The sequence below is a fragment of the Barbus barbus genome (assembly GCF_936440315.1).
Source record: "Barbus barbus genome assembly, chromosome: 10".
Classification (NCBI taxonomy): Eukaryota; Metazoa; Chordata; class Actinopteri; order Cypriniformes; family Cyprinidae; genus Barbus; species Barbus barbus.
In genome coordinates this window covers 28,770,407-28,778,261 of record NC_136738.1, presented here as the reverse complement: position 1 = coordinate 28,778,261, position 7,855 = coordinate 28,770,407, and positions in this window count along the sequence as shown.

The following is a 7,855-nucleotide window of genomic DNA, read 5'->3' as shown; positions in this document are numbered from 1 at the left end:
ACGATTTTTTAGTTACCCAGACTTTTTGAAAAACTCTTGAAACTTTACTTAGATGTAAAAGCGGTATCTTTTTAGAACGTTTTATTTTGACTTAAAACACATTAAGGAATGACAGAAAGATTATGTTTACATTCTTTCCTATCTTAATTCATGATGATTTTACAGTAATAACAATAACAGTAATTTTGGCATGTTGGGTAAATCTAAATGTAGTGGTAGTCCACCTGTTTGTTCTCTCTAGAAATATAGATACATGGGTTTTAATGTTTTCTGAAGAGAATATGAGTGGCGGTTGCTTGTCAAATTGGCCAACCATAATACTAGATTGTTGTGGGCGATTGTCATAACATTGCTATGCAGTTGCTGGGTTGTTTTGAGTCTTTTTAGCATGTTATGTAATTGCTATGGTGCTCTGGGTGGTTGGTAGGCCATTTATCAATCCAAAGGATTCAACAATCCAAAGGATTTGAGATATAGGCTATCATTCATGTCAGTAGCACAAACACCAGGTGTTTTCATGTGCCAAATTTCTTAAGATGTGTAAGTGTTTTGTAAGATGTTAAACGTGTATGTAAATATGCGTGTCACGGCACTGCACGTGTGCACAACGTATTTTTGAATCTATTTGAGATGATTTTCGAGTTCAGGCATTTACATGATTATTTTTTTTCCTTTCAATTGAATTTTTCTAGGTCTACACTACCGCTTTCAATCTGATTGAAGTTTTATTTGGTTATATCCCAGTCGGATGGATTGAAATGTTCACATGAAGACTTTTCAGTCAGTTAGAGCCATTAATAAACGTATTATTTGAATGCATTTAAACGTAGCTACTGTTAGACAATGCACCGAAGTTTAATACATATAGTTTGTTCAAAACTTGTTCAAACCTAACCCTGGGCAATAGTAGTACCAATGCTTGCATTAGCATGCACCACTAATTAATTCTTAATAATATTTAAGCTCTTTTGCTGATGTGTGCACTTGTTAATTTGTTTTGGCTGCCACTGCTGTTATTTTTCTGGACTTGGCAGAAAAGCCTGCGCTTGACAATAACAGCTGTTGCTAATTTATTATTTAATTTATTTATTTCTGTTCCCAAATCACGTATCTCTCTGTATATGGATCAAGAGCTGTGCTGTTAAACAGGCTTTCTGTTACCCCATGTGTCTGCCTCTCATGGTTGCTGTAGAGACTGAATGTTGTTGATCACTGTTGATTTATGAGCACAGAAACAGCCGCTGACTGAGTAACTCTAGCCTGTAGTAACAAGCTGTCAGGCATAAGGATTCTTTGTTTAATGGATTGTCTATGATTCTATGGCTTCTTCATGCCTGTGCGGCCTGTGGCTTATGAAAGAGACTGGAGGCTTTAGGATGAATTCTCGATTAGCCCTGAATATACAAATCACTGTATATCATCAGCAAAAGAACACATGCAGTCAAATTTGCTTAACAAACCATTTGTCAGATGTAACGTTGCATTTTTACTTTGCTTTCTGATGGAAAAGAATAGCTGATTGATTTTGCCAATTATTTTGGACTAGTTGTACTTCAGTTCATGAAACTTTTTTTTTTATTTTTTATTTTTTATATTTATTTATTCTTCCTTAATCATCATTTTCTCCCACTTGTGTCATTCCAAACCTGTAGTGTGATGCACCATCAGTGGATAACTAAAAGTCAGCATGAAATGGAAATTCACCCTATTTTCTTCTAGAACTTACTGTAAACAATTATTTGTGCATGTTTTATTTAAAAAAATGTTTCAGTCTCATAAATTTCATGTCATAACTAGACCTTCCTGTCTCCAATTTTGAGTGCAATGCCCACATCTCAACATCCAGTCAACAACTGATCAACTTTTCCGATGATCCATTACACTCAGTAGTGATCCATCGCTACTTCAGGTCCCTCGTGACTTTAAATTTTGGTCTGTTTCTTATACAAATCTACTGTATAACTTCAGAACACTAAGAATACAGTGCACTAGTTGTATGGACTACAATTTGTTTTCGTTCCTTTTTAAGTTTGTATGGAAAAGATGTATTCAAAAACTTTCCTTGGACTTTCCTTGGGTCTCTTATTTTGGAAAAACAAATAAATGGCATGAACCTGAGCTGCTGCCGTATTACACAATGTCTTTCCAAGGTCACCATCCGGAATATCATATAATTCCCGCTGCACAGCCAACGAGCCTGGTCTATGTATAAACATCCTCAGAGTTGGTGTTCTTGTGCCACACTAAATACAACATTTGCTGTCACTAAAAATAAATCTGTGTGTGTGGGAAACAGTCTCTTTTTCGTCTTAAGTGAAGTTTTCCGTAATTAGAAATTTCCTCATCCAAAGATTAGGCAAAGAGATTCTGGAAGACAGCTAAGGGTTGAGCAAGCTGGCATTCAGGTGAAGGGACACCTGTAGCATGCTACCAATACACGAGGCGAGAGAGCATCAGGAAAAAAATTATTTTACACTTTTCCACTGTTAACAAGCTTCCTGCATTTGGCCCATGAGTAAATTCTGGGATTTCCAGGCGGAGGTTGTAGAATTTAGCAAAGGATTAAGTTTGACCCACCTTAGATTGGTCTGTGAGGTAACGTCTGACAAGTTGGTCCCTCAACACCATCTCTGAACTAAATTTCTCTTAACACACCAGAATCTGGCAGGGCTTTTTCCACAAGAAAGTGTATACACAGAATCTATGGTGAATAAGCATTACGGTTTTTATTTCTCACCACCGTTCGCGCCAGCTCTTCATGTCGTGTTTTACTGCAGCTCGGGTTAGTTATTATTAGGCCCAGACGACTTTTATTCAGATTTTCAGTGTTGATTTTGAGGGAACATCAACGTAATTCCCAAAAATGCTGAAATGTGTTAAACGGGTCCTAAAGTAGCACTCGCTTGTTGAATTTCTTTGGGTGTACTGTATCTTAAGTAGTCATCCGGTTATATACAGCATATTTCATGAGTGAAACAATAAATAATATTGTCTGTCTCCTCATTTTTATTCTATTTTGGGAGATCTCTACAACCAACTTGCAGATTTAATTTTACACTTCATTTGTCCACTGAAACTTTCCTCCCAGATCATGATATGCGGACATCATTCTCTCTCTGCATTCTCCATGTTTCATTAATTATCCGGCCCCCAGCACACAGTAATTTGTTTGGCACTGGTGAACTTCGGCCAGTCAACTGAAAGGGTTGAACCCTCGGCTTTGCCAAGATGCACAGTCTCCTCTTTGTGTCCAGATATAAATAATTGCATTGAGGGTGGAGAACTGCCTGGACATCTTCCCTTTGGGTTTCTAGGAAGAGTGGCAGCAAAAATCAAAGAGATGTATCAGGCTCACTGAAGGACTGGAGTCTGAGTGCCACCTGGAGGATTAAGGAAGGTCTGATCCGGGTCTAGAAGGTTTTGGGTTTAAGGTCATCTCATGTAGCCTGACTTTTGGCTTTAAGTATAAAGTCTGATCCACATTGCAGCTTATTCTGACCAAGGACTGCCCATTTCGACAGATACAGATCACAACTTTAAAAAAAAAAAATTAGTTGTGGAGTGATGTGGAGTCACTAACCTGACAAAATTTGGCAACTTGTTCCTCAGAGGCACTCATTATATCAACCAAGATTTATTTAAAATAGAAATCCTCCATATAAATGTCTTTACTGTCACTTTTAATCAATTCAATGTGTCCTTGCTGAATAAAATTAATTTATTTAAAAATCTTCCTGACGACAAACTTTTGAACAGTAGTGTTGTGTTCAGAAGCTCTAAAAGTCCTCTTGCTTCTGACAGCTACGGTATAATGTGTAATAAATCTCCAAAAATTTCTGGGTTAAAAGTCTGGAATAGCTGTAGCTTCCTCTTTTTCCTTACTCTGCTGACTCAGAGAATACTTTTCCACGCATTAGATGCACAATTTGATCAGATTTGGGCCTATTCACATTAAACCATGAAAATGTCAACTGCTGTTTTCTTATCTTTGTAATTTGCACGCATGACTATACAGTGCATTTGTTTTAGTTGAGTGGCAGTTGGTTCATTTTGAGTAGAAGTCAATAGGATGCATTCCCATAATCCTTGTCTCTGGAGGCTGTTCATGTCAAACCGTCATTAAAACTCAGGCAACTGGTTCTTGTTTTTGCTTGAGTCAGCTGGTCTATGGCTCCTATTATGTTTGAGTATTTCCTCTCTTAAGGTTTCCTGTACAGTAGATGTGTTTTCAATAGGAGACATATGGCGGTTAATGATCTGGGATGGGTTCAAAATCTGGAAGGGAGGAATGACTCTTGAACTGGGCAGCTTTTTCAGTTCCTTATCAACACTGTACATTTGAGTAAGGAAACAGTCTGTCAGTCTAGTAGTCAAAAACTGAAGACAGCCAGTCGGCATCTTGTTTCTGTCAAACATAACATTCAGGCACTATCTGTTGTTTTCTGCCGTCCTTATTTCTGTGCTGATAAACTTTTGCTTTATTGGTTTAGTTATTGATTTGAGAACCTTGGTCTACCATATGATTCAGATGTGACTTCTGTGCAGCTTTTGTTCATAATAAATGCTTTATTTTTTTATGTACACTTCAAGTTATTGCAAATGATAAACCATTTTTATTTTGGGATTTTTGTATGATACACTACCGTGAAGAAGTTTTGGGATTGATAAGATTTTTAGATGTTTTTGAAGGAAGTCTCTTATGCTCACAAAGGCTGCACATATTGGTGAAAATAAACAGAATTATTGTGAAATATTATAATTTATAATAATGGTTTTCTATTGTAATATATACATTTAAATGTAATTTATTCCTGTGGTGTCAAAGCTGAAATTTTAGCATCATTATTCCAGTCTTCAGAGTCACATGATACTTCAGAAATCATTCTAATATGCTGATTTGCTTTGATAAATAGAAAGTTCAAAAGCACATTTATTTGAAATAGATATTATGGAGTGAAATTGCTGATTTAAAAAAAAATCATTAAAAGTTGTTTTTGTTCTTTTATTGCTAGTATGTCTTCTTAAGAAGTTGTCATAAAAATATTGTCTTAAAGAGATCTTGAAATAGCATCACCTTTAATTGTGTTCATCAATTTTTCATGGTTTTTCATCATTTGTTTCTGATGCCCACATTGACCAGGACTCTGTGGTAGATTATTGTAGAGATATTGTTGGACCTCCCTGGTTAAAATAATTAATTCAAAGCAGTCAGATGAAGTGTAATGCACTTAACACTAAGTTATAACTTGATTGTACTTAAAACTTTTAAGGCAGCAATTAAACCTGAAGAGGGTTGACATGTTTTACAATGTGTGTAATAGAAATTATACTTTGCTTCTGACTCTTGGTAGCAAAATGTTTAATTTTTGCCTTAGGGCCAGTGAAAATGTTGGCAGGGCATGGAAACTACTGGACCAACTGAGCCAGCAAAAAAATAAATGAAAAAATCCTTATTGTTGAGACCTGCAACGGTCCTAATACGGATCCAGTCTGTGTGTTTGTTCAGAGGCTAACGGGATTAAGCTTGCATCTCTCTAAAATGGAAATGTTTTCACATAACCACTCCTGGAAATTTTTCCCATCGCAAATGGCTTGTGATTGAAACGTGTATGTTGCCTAGCAACTCCAGATGAATGTGCATTAGGTAAATCATTTTACGTTGTGTGAAAATCCAGAATGGTGCTGAAAGGTATTTTCACAGCATTTATAGGTGTCCATCTTTCAAGCGGTTGTCTCATCGAAGCGAATTTAACTGTGGAGCTGGAGAATGTTTCCATTGCTCACGCTGAACTGTAATTGAAAGGAATAGAGACAATGATCATCTGGACTTGCTAACACCCAGGACGAGAACTTGGATTGATGAAATGAAAGAGGTGAGCAATGTTTTCCAGTTCCACTTTAATTGCGGTTTAAAATTAAAAGAAACAATAAGGCCCCACTCTGTTCTGCGCTCCAAGGAAAGCACCGAACGTGGGGTAAACGTGGTCACCCTGGACCAGAAATGGACCCGCTTCCACCACAGCACAGTTGGTTGCACATCACAACAGCAGTTTGGCAGAAATGACAAGACTGGTGTCACTCTTCAACCCTGGAGAATCCAGAATATGTTCCAGTGCCTCAACAACTCAAGTGAGTCGATTCTGGATTAAGCAAAGATGATTGTTTACGATGTTTATACCGAGTTGTCAAGCTACCAGAATATAGCCTTTCAGTGAGATCATTACTTCTTCGAAAACCTTTAACTTCGCGGAGGGATAATTATACAAACTAATAAGAAAATGGCTTAAAGTTTTACGCATCACTCCCTAAAAATGTCCTTAATCATTATGAGCCTTTCATGTTGAGGTCTCATTAGTTTGTCTCTGAAATCTGTTACGTCTCGGTCTCAGACGACATGCTCACTTTACTGACCGCCTGATGTGCGCTGCAAATGAAAACTGGAAAGCTAGAAAATTATGAGCTCCAGTTAGATTCCTCGACAGCAACACAACTTTTGGGAGTTTGTTTCCACACGGACACAAAAAGGCATCAGGCTGATGCTTGTGAAGTGAAATAATCACTAGATTTGAAGTTTTGCATGAAATAATGAATACTTTTACTTTGGGGTGCACAGATATTCCGATCACATATTGAGTCCTGCAGTGATAACTTATTATCGTATGCCAACCCATAACAAAAAACCAATAGGATTTTTCCTTCGGCTTTTGGATTAGTGCAGAAGAGAAACCCTGTGACTAAAGGTTTATGATTCTTACACATTTTGTTTATTATGATAATCTTCACAAATGAACAGCTTTTATGACTTCTGAAGCCTAAATACAATCACAAGAATCAAAAAGCTCAACATAGGCTATAAATGAATTACACCACGGTCACATGACTTTGTCACCACCATTAAGCTTCCGACAGCTCCTCAAACTTTCAGGGAAATTATTTTTAGATAAAGACTGAGTTAGAAAAGTTAAAATAAACTCAAGCATAAACACAACAAGGTTGAAAAAGTCAACTAGCGAATAGATGAGTTTTGCTGTTTAATGTCCCAACAACCCCTGTAGTCTCATGTAGTTACTTGTTAGTAACCATTTTTCAAGACAAGTAAAAGCTTTAAAAAATCATGATGGGTATAATTGATGTATTTAATGTTGTAGAATAAAACATGAAAATATCTTTAGCTTGTGTTAACCACTGACTTTATATAAGTCATTTAACCAAAAACCCATTTAAAAAAAACACTGACTTCAGGATCTCGGGACCAGAAGTGCTTTAATCCCAACTCTTTTCCAGGATTTGGCCTACAAAAATGCATCAGCCCTGCAGCACTTCATTCTATACACATTTGCAGTCATTTGTTCTCTTTATTAATATATGCAGAGATTTCTGAGCCTGTGATAATGCCCGCCCCTAAGCGACATGTAAAAACAAAACCAACCGCGGTTGGTCGCGTCACATGTCAGAAAAGCAGGCATTTCGTGATCAGAATAATCTGCAAAGTCGACCAGACTTGCCACAAGTCAAAAATCTGAAAGTGATGTGCCATTTCAAATATGAAATAAAGTCATATCCTGACATATTTCAGAATCCAGCAGTCTTAATGTTTCAATAGTGCATGTAAATCATGGATATGGCACTTACATTTATTCTGCACAATGGGAGGCCTTGTATAGTTTCCAGTGTTGACATAGCAGTATGTGGGAAATCTGCTGATGGTGTTAACATTGATCTAGGGTTCCTGAGGGCCACGCATTTATATACAGTGTGGTCCAGAAGTCTGAGACCAACACTGAAATGCTTCAGTTTTGCATTTAAATCATTTCTCATTGCAAATTATGGTATGAGCATAACAAGTCAAGTGAAA